A 16,417-nucleotide genomic window follows, 5' to 3' on the forward strand; every position below is an offset into this window, starting at 1 on the left:
GTAATCAGAGGTAGAGGAAGTGTCTTATACTGTTGGTGGGAATATAAATCGGTACAGCCACTATGGAAAACACTATGGAGGTTGCCCTCAAAAAAACTATCGAGTTGCCGTTTGATCTAGCAATCACACTCCTGGGCGTATATCCTGACAAAACTATAGTGAGAAAAGATACATGCATCCCTGTGTTCATAGTAGCACTATTCTCAATAGCCAAGACATGGAAACAACCTAAGTATCCATTGACAGAAAAATGGATGAAGAAGATGTGGTGCACATATACACAGTGGAATATTATTCAGCCGTAACAAGAATGAAATAATGTCATTTGCAGCAACATAGATGGACCCATAGATTATCATATTAAACAAAGTAAGTCAGATTCAAGAGGGAGGGGGACATGTATCAGTCAGTTCAGTTCAGTGGCTCAGTCGTGTCCGACTCTTTGTGACCCCATGAACTGCAGCACGCCGGCCTCCCTGTCCATGACTAACTCTCGTAGTTTACTCAAACTCATGTCCGTTGAGTCAGTGATGCCACACAACCATCTCATCCTCTGTCATCCCCTTCTCCTCCTGCCCTCAAGCTTTCCCAGCATCAGGGTCTTTTCAAATGAGTCAGTTCTTTGCAACAGGTGGCCAGAGTATTGGACTTTCAGCTTCAGTCCTTTCAATGAATATTCAAGACTGATTTCCTTAAGGATAGACTGGTTAGATCTCCTTGCAGTCCAAGGAACTCTCAAGAGTCTTCTCCAACAACACAGTTCAAAAGCATCAATTCTTCGGGCTCAGCTTTCTTTATACTCCAACTGTCACATCCATACATGACCACTGGAAAAACCATAGCCTTGACTAGATGGACCTTTGTTGGCAAAGTGTTTCTGCTTTTTAATATGCTGTCTAAGTTGGTCATAACTTTTCTTCCAAGGAGCAAGCGTCTTTTAATTTAATGGCTACAGTCACCATCTGCAGTGATTTTGGAGCCCCCCAAAATAAAGCCTCTCACTGTTTTCACTGTTTTCCCATCTATTTGCCATGAAGTAATGGGACCAGATGCCATGATCTTCGTTTTCTGAATGTTGAGTTTTAAGCCAACTTTTTCACTCTCTTCTTTCACTTTCATCAAGAGGCTCTTTAGATATTCTTCACTTTCTGCCATAAGGGTGGTGTCATCTGCATATCTGTGGTTATTGATATTTCTCCCGACAATCTTGATTCCAGCCTGTGCTTCATCCAGCCCAGTGTTTCTCATGATGTACTCTGCATAGAAGTTAAATAAGCAGGGTGACAATATACAGCCTTGATGTGCTCCTTTCCCTATTTGGAACCAGTCTGTTGTTCCATTTCCAGTTCTAACTGTTGCTTCCTGACCTGCATACAGGTTTCTCAAGAGGCAGGTCAGGTGATCTGGTATTCCCATCTCTTTCAGAATTTTCCAGAGTTTGTTGTAGTCCACACGGGCAAAGGCTTTGGCATAGTCAATAAAGCAGAAGTAGATGTTCTTCAGGAGCTCTCTTGCTTTTTTGATGACCTAATGGATGTTGGCAATTTGATCTTTGGTTCCTCTGCCTTTTCTAAATCCAGCTTGAACATGTGGAAGTTCACGGTTCATATACTGTTGAAGCCTGGCTTGGAGAATTTTGAGCATTACTTTACTAGCCTGTGAGATGAGTACAGTTTTGCGGTAGTTTGAGCATTCTTTGGCATTGCCTTTCTTTGAGATTAGAATGAAAACTGACCTTTTCCAGTCCTGTGGCCACTGCTGAGTTTTCCAAATTTGCTGGCATACTGAGTGCAGCACTTTCACAGCATCATCTTTTAGGATTTGAAATAGCTCAACTGGAATTCCATCACCTCTACTAGCTTTGTTCATAGTGATGCTTCCTAAGGCCCAGTTGACCTTGCATTCCAGGATGTCTGGCTCTAGGTGAGTGATCACACCATTGTGATTATCTGGGTCATGAATATCTTTTTTGTATTGATCTTTTTGTACAGTTTTGTATACATATGTGTACCTATGGCTAATTCATGTTGCTGTATAGCAGAAACCAACACAATATTATAAAGAAATTATCTTTCAATTAAAAACAAATTAAAAAGTCAGAAAGACAAATACTATATGATGTCACTTTATGTGGAATCTAAAATTCAACACAAATGAACATAGCTATGAAATGGTAACTTACTCAGACATATAGAACAAACAGACTTGTGGTTTCCAAGGAGGAGGTTGGGTGGGGAGGGAAAAGTGGGAGTTTGGAATTGGCAGATGCAAACTACTATACATTGGCTGGATAAACAACAAGTACCTACTATATAGTACAGGGAACTGAATTCAATATCCTGTGATAAACCATAATGGAAACGAATATGAAAAAGTATATATATTTGAATAACTGAGTCACTCTGCTGTACAGCAGAAATTAACACACTGGAAATCAACTATGCTGTGCTGTGCTTATTCACGTCCGATTCTTTGTGACCCCATGGACTGTAGCCCATCAGGCTCCTCTGTCCGTGGGATTCTCCAGGCAAGAATACTGTAGTGCGTTGCCATGCCTCCTGCAGGGGATCTTCCCAACCCAGGGATTGCACCCAGGTCTGCCACACTGCAGGCAGATTCTTTACCTTCTGAGCTACCAGGGAAGCCCATATATCAACTATACTTTAATAAAATTAAAAGAAAGAACTATGGAATAAAAGAAGAGGAGGAAGGGAATAAACTGGGAAACTGTCTATTTTGAAGAAGCAATTTTCAAACTTCAGTTAACTTTAGTTGACTGAAGTACTACTGGGAAAGGGTTGGAGAACTAAGATGAATTTAAAACAGAGAAAAGGTAGGCTGCCATCTGTCATGTTCAGCATGCCTTTTCTCCTGGTCTTTCCACATCATGAAGATGCTGTAGGAAGCAGAGTTTGGAAATGATTTGAATGTGAGAGTTGACATTAGAAGATTTCCAAAAAAGACTCAACATCCTACCTCTTCATTGCCCTTCCCGCCTGTATTTCCCTCTTAATTATATCAATAATCTCAGATATGCAGATGACACCACCCTTAAGGCAGAAAGTGAGGAGGAACTAAAAAGTCTCTTGATGAAAGTAAAAGAAGAGAGTAGAGAAGTTGGCTTAAAGCTCAACATTCAGAAAACAAAGATCATGGCATCTGGTCCCATCACTTTATGGGAAGTAGATGGGGAAACAGTGTCAGACTTTATTTTTTGGGGCTCCAAAATCACTGCAGATGGTGATTGCAGCCATGAAATTAAAAGACACTTACTCCTTGGAAGAAAAGTTATGACCAACCTAGATAGCATATTCCGGAGAGGGCGGGATGATTTGGGAGAATGGCATTCTATCATGTATACTATCATGTAAGAATTGAATCGCCAGTCTATGTCTGACGCAGGATACAGCATGCTTGGGGCTGGTGCATGGGGATGACCCACAGAGATGTTATGGGGAGGGAGGTGGGAGGGGGTTTCATGTTTGGGAACACATGTAAGAATTAAAGATTTTAAAATTAAAAAAATAAATAAATAAATAAATAAAAAAATAAAAAAAACAAAAGCAGAGACATTACTTTGCTGACCAAGGTCCATCTAGTCAAGGCTATGGTTTTTCCTGTGGTCATGTATGGATGTGAGAGTTGGACTGTGAAGAAGGCTGAGCGCTGAAGAATTGATGCGTTTGAACTGTGGTGTTGGAGAAGACTCTTGAGAGTCCCTTGGACTGCAAGGAGTCCAAGCAGTCCATTCAGAAGGAGATCAACCCTGGGATTTCTTTGGAAGGAATGATGCTAAAGCTGAAACTCCAGTAATTTGGCCACCTCATGCGAAGAGTTGACTCACTGGAAAAGACTCTTATGCTGGGAGGGATTGGGGGCAGGAGGAGAAGGGGATGACAGAGGATGAGATGGCTGGATGGCATCACTGACTTGATGGACGCGAGTCTAAGTGAACTCCGGGAGATGATGATGGACAGGGAGGCCTGGCGTGCTGCGATTCATGGGGTTGCAAAGAGTCGGACACGACTGAGCGACTGAACTGAACTGAACTGAAAGTCCCCTAATCAATCATTCCTTTGGTTCAGTTAGTTTCCCCTGTTGGAAGTTCAAGCAAGTTACAGAGGTCAAAGAGCTTTCAGTCCTGCTGCTGGGACTTCAGATTCCAGATAAGATGCTGCGCAGGCAGGACATGGACTTATAGGAGGTGGGGGATGGGTAACACTGGCGGAAGATGATGGGGATGTCCCAAAGAAGGGAATGACAATCTTTGACTTCCTTCCTACAACACTTCATGGTTTCCTGTTGTTAGACTTTTTACAGCAAACCAGAGTTTTGCTAAATTATTTACATTGCTATATCAGAAAATGGATTCTGGGATGTAAATAGATTCTTGGATCACAGTCCATTTATAAGGGGATATCTTCCTAAAATGCATGATTGACTGTTTAGCATGGAACTTATCTCTATAAAACTCATATGGAAAAATGTGAAAGTTCACACATTTAAAAAATGCTCAGAGTTTAAATGTTTATCTAAATGGGATATCTCTGAGTAACCAGAAGGAATGTGAGGCAAAGTTTATGATTCCCATGATTATAATTTGTTTGCTGCCATGGACAGGCCTCTAATATAGTGGTTCTTAACTCTGGAGTTACTCATACCTTGGGGAATCTGAGAAGTGAATGCATTCTTTCCATGAAATGCATACACACACAGAATCTTATGTACATTTTCAGAGGATTCACAGAACTCCCTAGAGACTTCTAGTTGTTCTTGGACACTCGGCTGATTTGTTACTCTATTGAATTCAGGGAAAACACTAGTCCATGTATTCCCATTTAGAACAGAAAAATTCCTATTTGGGAATAGGCCGAAGGGTAGGAGTGAACTCTGTCCCACTGCTTATAGGACCCAGTGCATTTAACATTTGAGAGAGGATTCAAGAGCTTGCACAAAATACAGAAAGATGTATAAGGCACAGTCTTTTCTCTCAAAGAAAATTAGATATGGTGAGACTAGAGTAATACGGGACAAAAGTAGTGGCACTGCTCATTGTTGACCAGAAAAGCAGACTAGATCTGGGTCACAGAGGGTCTTGAATGCTAGGCTAAGAGACTGAAAATTAATTCTGAAAACCAGTGTGTTTCAACCTACAGTCATTCTTGTACAGTTTTCATCTTTTTGCCATTATTTATATCTTAATATGACAATTAGATCTTTTTTCAAACTGATCCTCTTTTAAAACTTATATTTTTTAAGGCTAATATCCATGGTTTTGTGTTTTATTATAATCACTACTAATACATATGTAAATAAAAACCTTTTAAAATAATAAAATGAATTTGCATTCTACCTGAAATTATCTCATATGCAATTGGTAGTGGGTTTTCTTCACTTTGGAAAACATTGAAGAATGAGATATGGGTTTCTGAGTAGATGGGAAGTCATAAGAGATGTTGTTTAAAAGGATTCATTCAGCAGTTGAGTGTTAGTTGGAATGGAGAGACTGGTGGCAGTGAGACCAAGCAGACACCAAAGACCTAGGAGAAAATGGTGAGACCCTGGACCAGGGAGGATAGGGAAAATAAAGGGTGCAAGTGAGATGAACAGTCTTTCCAGAGTTGGAACTCAAACCAACTGTCATGTAAATTATTTAGTAAGTCAGCTCTTAAAGGAAATAATACAACAATGTGTTTATTTCTGTACATTATTTATATTTTAATTATTGCATTATTTTATTTTTCTTAGTAAAAGAAAATACTTGCTATATTTCCCCACTGCCTTACTCTATTAGTAATTTTAAATGAATATGGTTGAAAGAGGCATTAAAATTCTATGCATTTTTGTTGATTATGAGAAAGAATCTGAGACCTGGATTGTAAGGTTGAAACTCCAATGGCTATTTTCTGTATACTTCTGTAATCTTCCTCAATTTGTTTAATTTTTCTAGTTAACTGAAAAAAAAAAGATGTAATTCCTGTCCCATTTACTTTGCAGCTCAAATAACACAAGGAGTGCAACAGACCTTTGTCTATTATAGGGCATTATTATACATTATGCATCATTAGATGAAAGGTGTTCTTCTCATTATTATTGTCTGTCTTATAAAGAAATTGTGTAAATGAAATTTCATTCAAATTTCTTTTTTATTTCAGTGAATATGCTGTGAGAATATAGGAGAGTTATCTTTAATTTGGGGTTCCTAGTTAGTCTGATTAAAATATTATGCTGGAAAAGAAGAATTTCAGTATGCCTTGATGAAGAAATCTCACGTGATTTGGACACTGTGCTTACATTTTCCCTATAGGACTACAATGACTACTGTATAGGGGTAGAGGGCATTCCAGGAATATCAATAATGTATTATTTCCTTTCCAGGACTCTAAAAATCTAATAAATATTTGCTCCAATTATTATAGAAGTGAAGGAGTAAACGAGCTTCTACTTTATTTTTTAAATTGATTAATTTATTTTAATTGGAGAATAATATCATATTGTGATGATTTTTGCCATACATCAATATGAATCCAGTACTTTGGCCACCTCATGTGAAGAGCTGACTGATTGGAAAAGACTCTGATGCTGGGAGGGATTGGGGGCAGGAGGAGAAGGGGACGACAGAGGATGAGATGGCTGGATGGCATCACTGACTCGTTGGATGTGAGTCTGAGTGAACTCTGGGAGTTGGTGATGGACAGGGAGGCCTGGCGTGCTGCAATTCATGGGGTCGCAAAGAGTTGGACACAACTGAGCGACTGAACTGAACTGAACATGAATCAGCCATACACACACATACATACACACACACACACACATACACACACACACACACAGAAGTCACTCAGTCTTTGCGACCCTATGGATTGTAGCCCACCAGGCTCCTCGGTCCATGGGGTTTTCCAGGCATGAATACTGGAGTGGGTTGCCGTTTTAGTATACCTAAAGTCATTTTAAACTTGGTCATACCTGATATTTAGAACATGGAATCAGCTGAAATATTGGGGAAAGAGCTGAGAACTTGCAGAAAGATGCTCTTGGTTCAAATTTTGGGGTTACCTCTAATAAACTACCTGATGTTGGGCTTGTACTTAAATCTTTGAGTCTTGGTTTCCCTGCTGCTGCTGCCGCTGCTGCTGCTGCTGCTGCTAAGTTGTGTCAGTCGTGTTCGACTCTGAATACTAAAACTGACCTTAGCAAGGTTGACTGCAGTATCAAATAAGATGACAAGAAATCATCTTTGTTAAAGTGTTATATAGACATCGTCATTAGTGTTACAATAAAAGTATTTAGTGCTCACTATGTTCTTTGCATATATTAACTCATTTAACCCTTATAATTAACCCCATAACATAAATACTATTATTATCTCAACTTTCTGGAAGAGAAAATTAACTAATCTAGACACTAAATAACTTGCCTATTGCCACGTATTAAATGACAGATGTAGGATATGAAGTCAGACACCTTGACTCCAAAGCCTTCATCATCCTTATTCCTAAGATAGGGATATTCTAATCACCTAAAGAGCTTCAGAACTTCCAAAGATTAATCAGTACCCCACTGTGTTTTGAGAACTAATATGGAAACATTTTTAATGGAGTAATACTTCTCCTACATCCTCTTTCCACCATCTCATATACATGCTGTGCTGTGTTTAGTCGCTCAGTCGTGTCCGGCCTTAAATTATGTTACGTGTGTGCATGCTAAGTCTCTTCAGTTGTGTCCAGTTCTTTGCTACACTATGGACTGTAGCCCTCCAGGGTCCTCTCTCCATGGGATTCTCCAGGCAAGAATACTGGAGTGGATTGCCATGCCTTCCTCCAGGGTATCTTCCCAACCCAGGGATTGAACCCTCATCTTTTAATCTACTGCATTGGCAGGTGGGTTCTTTACCACTAGTGCACCTCAGAAGCCTAAATTCTGTTATAGGGAGAGTTAAATGAACTTAAAAGGATCTAGGTTCAGTTCAGTGCAGTTTAGTCGCTCAGTCGTGTCTGACTCTTTGCGACCCCATGAATCACAGCATGCCAGGCCTCCCTGTCCATCACCAACTCCCAGAGTTCACTCAGACTCACGTCCATCGAGTCAGTGATGCCATCCAGCCATCTCATCCTCTGTTGTCCCCTTCTCCTCCTGCCCCCAATCCCTCCCAGCATCAAAGTCTTTTCCAATGAGTCAACTCTTCACATGAGGTGGCCAAAGTACTAGAGTTTCAGCTTTAGCACCATTCCTTCCAAAGAAATCCCAGGGCTGATCTCCTTCAGAATGGATTGGTTGGATCTCCTTGCAGTCCAAGGGACTCTCAAGAGTCTTCTCCAACACCACAGTTCAAAAGCATCAATTCTTCGGCACTCAGCCTTCTTCACAGTCCAACTCTCACATCCATACATGACCACAGGAAAAACTATAGCCTTGACTAGATGGACCTTAGTTGGCAAAGTAATGTCTCTGCTTTTGAATATGCTATCTAGGTTGGTCATAACTTTTCTTCCAAGGAGTAAGTGTCTTTTAATTTCATGGCTGCAATCACCATCTGCAGTGATTTTGGAGCCCCCAAAAATAAAGTCTGACACTGTTTCCACTGTTTCCCCATCTATTTCCCATGGAGGGATGGGACCAGATGCCATGATCTTCGTTTTCTGAATGTTGAGCTTTAAGCCAGCTTTTTCACTCTCCTCTTTTACTTTTATCAAGAGGCTTTTTAGTTCCTCTTCACTTTCTGCCATAAGGATCTAGATACAATTCAGCATTGATCTCAAAGAGCATTTCTATTTCTTCCCATGTACTATGTTAGACAGAGCTATTTTCTAACCTTGATACATGACTCTACGACTTTAAGCCATTTGGCTTAAAAATACCTTTTTCAGCTCCAAGAAATTTTTACCTTTCTGGCCATAGGAGATCTGCTGCACTTGTTTGGCCATTGATGCCAAATAAGGAAGACACAGGCTCACTCCTTTCCTACCAAGGAGGACTTTACCTGTTATGGTTCCTCTTGTCTATACTCTCTGTCTGTGAAGATAAGCAGGAAGCGAGATGAACATGAAGATGGATGACAAGTGACTCAAGTTAAACTGTGTCCCAATGACAATTATAACCAGGACTAGAGAAAAAAACAAGGATAAGAGTAGGTATCTACATGTATACTCTAACTTGCATCTGTAGTGACTAATAGACAGAATTTGAATGTAGGTTTTTTTATTTTGAGAGCTTGTTCCTCATAACAACCATACTGGGATACCTCCCATAGGTCCAGTAACTTAAGCAATTGGCCTCAAATCAAATCTATGTCCATAAACCAATCTATGAAACCTTAAGGATACATGATACTGTATTAGTGAAGATTTTAGGGCAATTTGTGGATACTGAATATGTATCTTTCTGCCTTAATGTATATTCATATGACTTCATTCAATCACTCACTCACCCATTAATCAAAGATTTATTGGGATCCAATAAGCACAGTTAGGGACAGTGAATGCAGGGGAAACAGAATAACAAATTAGAGACTCTGTTCTTAACAGCTTACATGGGAAGTTGGAGAGAGAGATATATATAAATAACTTAAAAGTACAAAAAAGTGCCACAAGAGTTACAAATAAAGGAGTGAGGTATCTTCTAGGTGTGTGAGCGTGAGTGTGTGTGCATGTACGTGCATATATGTGCATGAGTTTGGCAACTGGCTATGGCTAAAGAGAGGGCTCTAGACTTGAACAAATTCAAGGAAGTAGGACATTAAAAAATGGTTGCAGGAAAATTAGCTTGGTTAGTATGAGAGGGTCTGTAAAAAAGTGGTGAAATATAAAACTGGCACTCTAAGCAACACATTATACTCCATATTCAAAGGACTGATGGAACTGGTTCTATCCTCCAGCAAGAGTGTCTAGCAATACTATACAGCAGGGGTCAACAAATCATAATTTGAGGGTCAAATTTGGTCCGTGGCCTGTTTTCCTATAGCCAATAAGCTGAGAATGGTTCTTATAGTTTAAAGGTTTGTTTAAAATCAAATAAACAAACAGAAACTGTTTGGGGCACACAAAACCTAACCTACTTACCATCTGCCTCTTCACAGAAGTTTGTAAATCCCTGCAGTGTATAAAATGGATTGATGGGGGTATATTGGGTTAGGGGGAACCAGGTTAATAGGTTAAGAGAGGAAGAGTGAGGGAATGTTTGAAAGTATGGACTCTGGAAATGAAGGAGCCTGGAGGAAGACAAGGCTCAATATGTGTGCATCTGGGAGTTGTCTCAAAATAACTGAAGTCAGAATAATAAATGAAAGGGGAAATGGCCAAGAACTGGTCTTTGATAAATATCTTTTTATAGTATGAGGAGGAAGAAGGGGAGCTAGCAATAGAAAGATTAATGAACTATAAGAGAAATGGCAAAGAATCAGAAAAAGAATCTAAAGTCTAACACTACTACTTCTCAGGAAAGTAGTGGGAGAGGAAAGAGGAGTTGACAGCATCAAAAGCTACAGAGAAGTTACTGAAAAGGACACACACTTGATGACCTAATATCTTTGCTTCAATTTATTCCATTAGCACATTTTCTATGTCCTTGGCTTTTCCTTGCCTTAAGGTGCTCTACTCAAGTGAGAATATGATGCTATCAAGATGCTACACCTTCAGTTGCTGGGACATAATAGTGATCCTATTCCTTAAATTTAGCTTCTCAGGTTGTTTCTGTCCATCATCTTCCAAATAAAGGTAGATACCAGGTCCCCTCCAATTCTCCCCAAACGACCTCTTTTCTATATCTGTAGACATCCTTGGAAGATTCTTGACTAATGTCTTTAAACAATCAGTTTATTTTCAGTCCTATACATCTTGAATTGATGGAGTGGATAAACATAATACTCTAGGTGCAATATTTACTTCCAGATTTTAGAATCATTATATGGAAATAAGACCAAGCTATAAGAAGGAAGGAAGTTCATGTTGCCATACCATAAAGATTCTGAAATGCATTACAAAAGACCCTGAGAAGCAGTCAGATTGACATGTAAGAGGTTTAGAACAATGATTGTAGAGAACAGGAGAGGGTATCAACTGACTGCTGTTGCTGCTGCTAAGTCACTTCAGTCATGTCCGACTCTGTGCATCCCCATAGAGGCAGCCCACCAGGCTCCCCCGTCCCTGGGGTTCTCCAGGCAAGAACACTGGAATGGGTTGCCATTTCCTTCTCCAATGCATGCAAGTGAAAAGTGAAAGTGAAGTTGCTCAGTCATGTCTGACTCTTAGCAACCCCATGGACTGCAGCCTACCAGACTCCTCCATCCATGGAATTTTCCAGGCAAGGGTACTGGAGTGGGGTGCCATTGCCTTCTCTGATCCACTGACTATAGATGAATAAAGAGATTGCTCAGTATGACCGAAGACCTAATTGAATTAGAAACAATGACTCAGGTTTGAGAGTGATTGTTTGGACTGTCAACTAGGAACAGGACACAGAAAGCTATATTTTAAAACATACTTTTATGTGGATGAAAGTATATTTCATGTGGATGATCTCAGGAATTTGGTATCAGACTAGTGAATTATGGAGAAGCTTGGCATTCAAGTTTGATATGAAGTGATGGTGGTGGTGGGGGAAGGATTCTTGTACTTGGAGGTGGGACTTGGATTTTAGAGCAGCATCAATTTTGAGTGGAGACATGATTTGTCAGATGTGACTGGGAAGTGGTGGTATTACAGGGAAGAACCAATTGTGACTCCAAGTTGGGTCCGTTTCTTTTATTTCCGAACCTTTGCTTCACATTGCTTTTGTTCCCTAAAAGGATACTGTCCGGACACAAAGATCAGCCTTGGGGAACCCTGCATCTTTGCCTGAATGTTAAACCAAAATGCCTTTGTTCTGGATCCTGTTCAGGAGTGGATAGCTATAGGAAGGAAGAAATTAACACATCCCCTCCCTATGGCTGGACATTTCAGGAGATATTTGCTAGATTAATGGCCTTTTTACTTTACTTCCTCATCTCCCCTCATCTCTGTTCTATAGAAGAACCTGACATCCAGACCCTGATAATATGGTTATTTTGAGACATTAGTGTGCCATCTTCTCAGTCTGCTGCTTTCCAAATAAAGTTGTATTCCTTGCCTCAACACCTCATCTGTAGACTTATCGGCCTGTTGTGCTGCAGGCAAAGCAAGCTTAGACTGGGTAACAGTGGCAAAGTGAACAGCACTGGTCCCTAGGAGGTCCAGCAGCTGGGAAAGGAAGGCAGCAAATTAGAGGAGCCATCAGCGTGGAAATGAAAGATTGTAAACCAGGAGCCAGGCAGCTGCCATCCTCCACCATGACTTGTTTGCAGCTGCTGCTGCTGCTAAGTCGCTTCAGTCGTGTCCGACTCTGTGGGACCCCATAGACGGCAGCCCACCAGGCTCCCCCGTCCCTGGGATTCTCCAGGCAAGAATACTGGATCGGGCTGCCATTTCCTTTTCCAATGCATGAAAGTGAAAACTGAAAGTGAAGTTGTTCAGTCGTGTCCAACTCTTAGCGACCCCATGGACTGCAGCCTACCAGGCTCCTCCGCCCATGGGATTCTCCAGGCAACAGTACTGGAGTGCGTTGCCAGTGCCTTCTCCAGGGCCACACATATCATAGGGCTTACATTGCTGAGTCTAACAATACTCCATCAAGTGTCCGTAGAAGATGTACTGCCCAGGCTAAGGCTGGTGGGTTGGCAGAGAGGATGTGGGGGAAGCTTCTGCAGGAGTTCAGAGGGCAGGTGGGAGCTCCGAGAGGCAGCAGCAGAGGGAGGGAGCTGGCATTGTCCTCTGGAACTAAAAGGCTGTGTGCTCTCTATACATGTAATCAGCCTCAGAGTGTGCTAAGCCACTGGGGCCCTCTTTTCCTGTCCTAATGTTCCTTATGACCACATCCCTTTGGAGAAGAAGAAGTGGAGGACCATTGACCCTTTACATTTGACCCAAAATTAGTATATTGCTGTGGACAGTTTTTATTGCTTTTATTTTAATATTTTTTCTTAGATAACAGTGATGGGATTTAGCTCACAGGTTGGTTTCTAGAAGGATATTATCTTCTCAGAAGATGACAGGATTGAGGTGTTTTGACCCAAGTTGAGAAGTAAGCAGAGGAGAAGTGATTTTTTTCAGGAACAATATGAAGTGTGTAGAAAGTACTCATACAAAAGGCCCAACAAGGCATATTTTCCATGAAGCCACATAGCCCAGAGGCCCAATTTCACAAGCTAAATATGCATCTATAGTGCAGGTCTTTATGACACTATTAATAGGATGCTGGGATGAGAAAGATGTAAGAACAGCTCTAGAGAACCAAATCCTTAAGTTGAACTTGGAAATGAATGGTTAGATTGAGTTCAGGATATGACATCCCACTTCATTCATAAAGGGAATCAAAAGAAATTTGAAGAGGAATCTTCCTACACTAGTTGGTGGGAATATAAACTGGTGTAGCCACTAGGGAGAACAGTAAGGAGGTTCCTTAAAAGACTGAAAATAGAGCTACTATATGATTCAGCAATCCCACTCCTGGGCATACACCCAGAAAAGACAAAAATACTAATTCAAAAACAGCGGCATTATTTACAATATTCATGACAGGGAAGCAACCTAAGTGTCCATTGATGGATGAATGGTTAAAGATGTGGTACTTACATACAGCAGAATATTACTCAGCCATAGAAAGAATGAAAGAATGCCACTTGCAGCCATGTGAATGGACCTAGAGATGATCACACTTGGCAAAGTAAGTCAGAAAGAGAAAGACAAATACTATGTGCTGTCATTACACATAGAATCTAAAATATGATAGAAAGCAACTTATTTACAAAACAGAAATGGACTCACAGACATAGAAAACAAACTCACGGTTACCAAAGAGGAAAGGGGAGGAGGGATCACAGGGATTAACAGATACACACTACTATATGTTAAATAAACAACAAGGACCTACTGTATGGTACAAGGAACCATATTCAGTATCTTGTAGTAAACTATAATGGAAAAGACTCGGAAACTTCTTTATATATGTATACAAGATATATATATATATATTATATATATAAAAGTGAATCATTTTGCTGTACACCTGAAATAGAAATCAATTATACTTCAATTTTTTTTAAAGTTGCAAAGAAACTCTGTACTGAATACTAGATGGATTAAGTATCTAATCAGGGAATAAAAACACAAGGGAAGTCCCATAAAAACTTTAGACCACCTAAATAAGAAAAAAAGAAAAAAAAAGCAACTTGAAAGATGCTTGCTGGTGTGTGATGAGGAGAAGATACCTGGGCTCTGCAGCGGGAGCGCCCTGGAGTGGCTCCTCCTGGTTGTTTGCACATCCCCACAACTCTTCAGCCTCTGTTCCCTCCCCTACTTCCTTCAAAAGGAGAAAAATAATGCCGAGCTCCTCCCACCTCCTTTCTAAAGCATCTAGTACTATCCATACACACAGTCCTTCAAAAATGGAAATTAATTACATTTATGATTTTAAAAATCCCAGTTTCTGCCCAGATGTGGATGGAGATCAGGACAACTTACTGCTTGTTAAGCTCACACGTCCTTAGTCTAGAGCTAGGGGTACCTAGCTCTAGAATGAATGAGCGAATGAATGAATGTTCATATTACAGTGAATATGTCACAATAAAATACAGTTGACATTTCAGCAGAGATCACGATTAAGCAACAAGACAGTTACCAAACAGAAAGAATCCCAGGGAACCGTCCTATAAAATACCCAGAAAAGTACATTCATTTGGTTTTACGGCTTCCAACTAGTTCCTAGAATTTTGAGCCTGACTGCCTTTCTAGGAAAGTTGGAGGATGGCTGAAATGTAGAGTTCTGGTAAGCTTTCACAGTCACTGACCTTAGCATTGTAAACTCATTAATAGGAGAAAATCCCTTCTGTGGCAGGCAGAAGCTCAGAGTTTCATGCCCCTCTTAAAAGTGGAGGAAACATGGGCTAATAGTTTGTGAGCTAACTGCCTCCAAGATGGGAGGACGGCAGTGGCACTTTCAGGATTGATAGAGGCTCTCCTGGGATGCTGGCAGTCATGATTCTGAACCTGATCTCCAAGCGGGCTTCTCTATACGGGGCAGCCAGACTACTTAGGTCAGGTACTCAAGAATTGGAGGTACTGTCCCATTCTCCTCACCTCACTCCTTTCATGCTAAACCTAGAAGCTGCTGGAAGGCTTTTCACAAAGGCTATGTGATGCTTTCTGGAGTTTGGTCTTGTTTATTTAAGTCAGGTATTTTTTTCTAAATATTTAGTTCTTTAAAGTCAGAAATCACCTCCTTCTCTCCTTCCTGGCAGCCTCAGTGAGCACCACTGTGTGCCAGGCACTGTCACACACATAGGGACACGGTTGTGAACAAGACAGTTCCAGCCCAGCTCTGGGGAGCCTGTAGTCTGCTGGGGAACTGGATGCAGGCAGCTCACTCCAGTTCCTCTCACATGCCCTGCCTCACAGCTGATCCGTTTAGGGTCTGGCCCTGGTGCCCCTCTGGAGGAGCAGTGCACCCTCACGGCCGCAGGAATAACCATTCCAGGATGCTCAGCAGACTCAAGACTGTCCCGGCCTGAGTGCGGCCGCTGCTCAGGGGTGCACTCCTCTTCTACCTCCTCATCAGCAGGTAGGCTCCCATGGCCTTTGAGAATAATCTCATCTCGCTGAGGCCCACCACGAATAGACCTAGAGTGGATGATGCACTACCTTTGCTTCGACGAGACATTTCAGAATAAAAATACTTACCACAGAGATGGAATACCATTGGTTTTCAGTCTGGTTCCTGATTTACTCATCAGGTGACTTGGAGTTTCCTCATCTAGAAAGTGAGGGTAACAACTGTACCTCTCACACTGGGACAGTTGCTGAGATCACATGAGTGGAATGATCTGGCACTCTGCCGGGCACATAGCAAGGGCTCCTTCAGTGTTAGCTCCTGCTATTTCTGCTCACCCTAACTGAAGGTCTCTGTGATGGCACATTTCTAAGACATTTTCCTGAGGTGTGAGAAATGCTTCTTCAGTAGCTACAAAGGGCAGTTCAGAAATTATAGAAATTTCCAAACTTCCTTGAGTACATTTCTTCATTTTCTACCTGTACAGATGAACAGATTAACCTGTACCCTGAGCCACTAAGATCGATGATACTAAGATACTAAGCACATCAGTAATTCACAACTCACAAGCCAAGTGAAACCCTAAGAGGATCAACGGAAGCATTCTCTGGGAGGAAACCTACGTTCTCTCTTCACCTCATTGCACTGAGGCACCTTCAGTAGCAAATGATGCTAGAACCCTGCTGCCCACACTTCATTAAACCTAGGCAGAAAACACAATGTCTCAGCTATTGAGGGGAGGAAGCTACAGGAGCCAGTGGAGCCTCAGGATGAGTGTGAGCTTGGCTGGAAAGGAGAAACA

At 41.2% G+C, this 16,417-nt stretch overlaps 1 protein-coding gene across 14 annotated transcripts in view; it reads right to left on the reverse strand.

Moving 5' to 3' along the window:
* The window catches only part of TRPM3 (transient receptor potential cation channel subfamily M member 3), a 927,399-nt gene that overhangs the window by 180,915 nt on the left and 730,067 nt on the right, over nucleotides 1–16,417 (reverse strand). The window lies entirely within an intron of this gene.

This window comes from Capricornis sumatraensis, chromosome 6, assembly GCF_032405125.1.
Source record: "Capricornis sumatraensis isolate serow.1 chromosome 6, serow.2, whole genome shotgun sequence".
Lineage (NCBI taxonomy): Eukaryota > Metazoa > Chordata > Mammalia > Artiodactyla > Bovidae > Capricornis > Capricornis sumatraensis.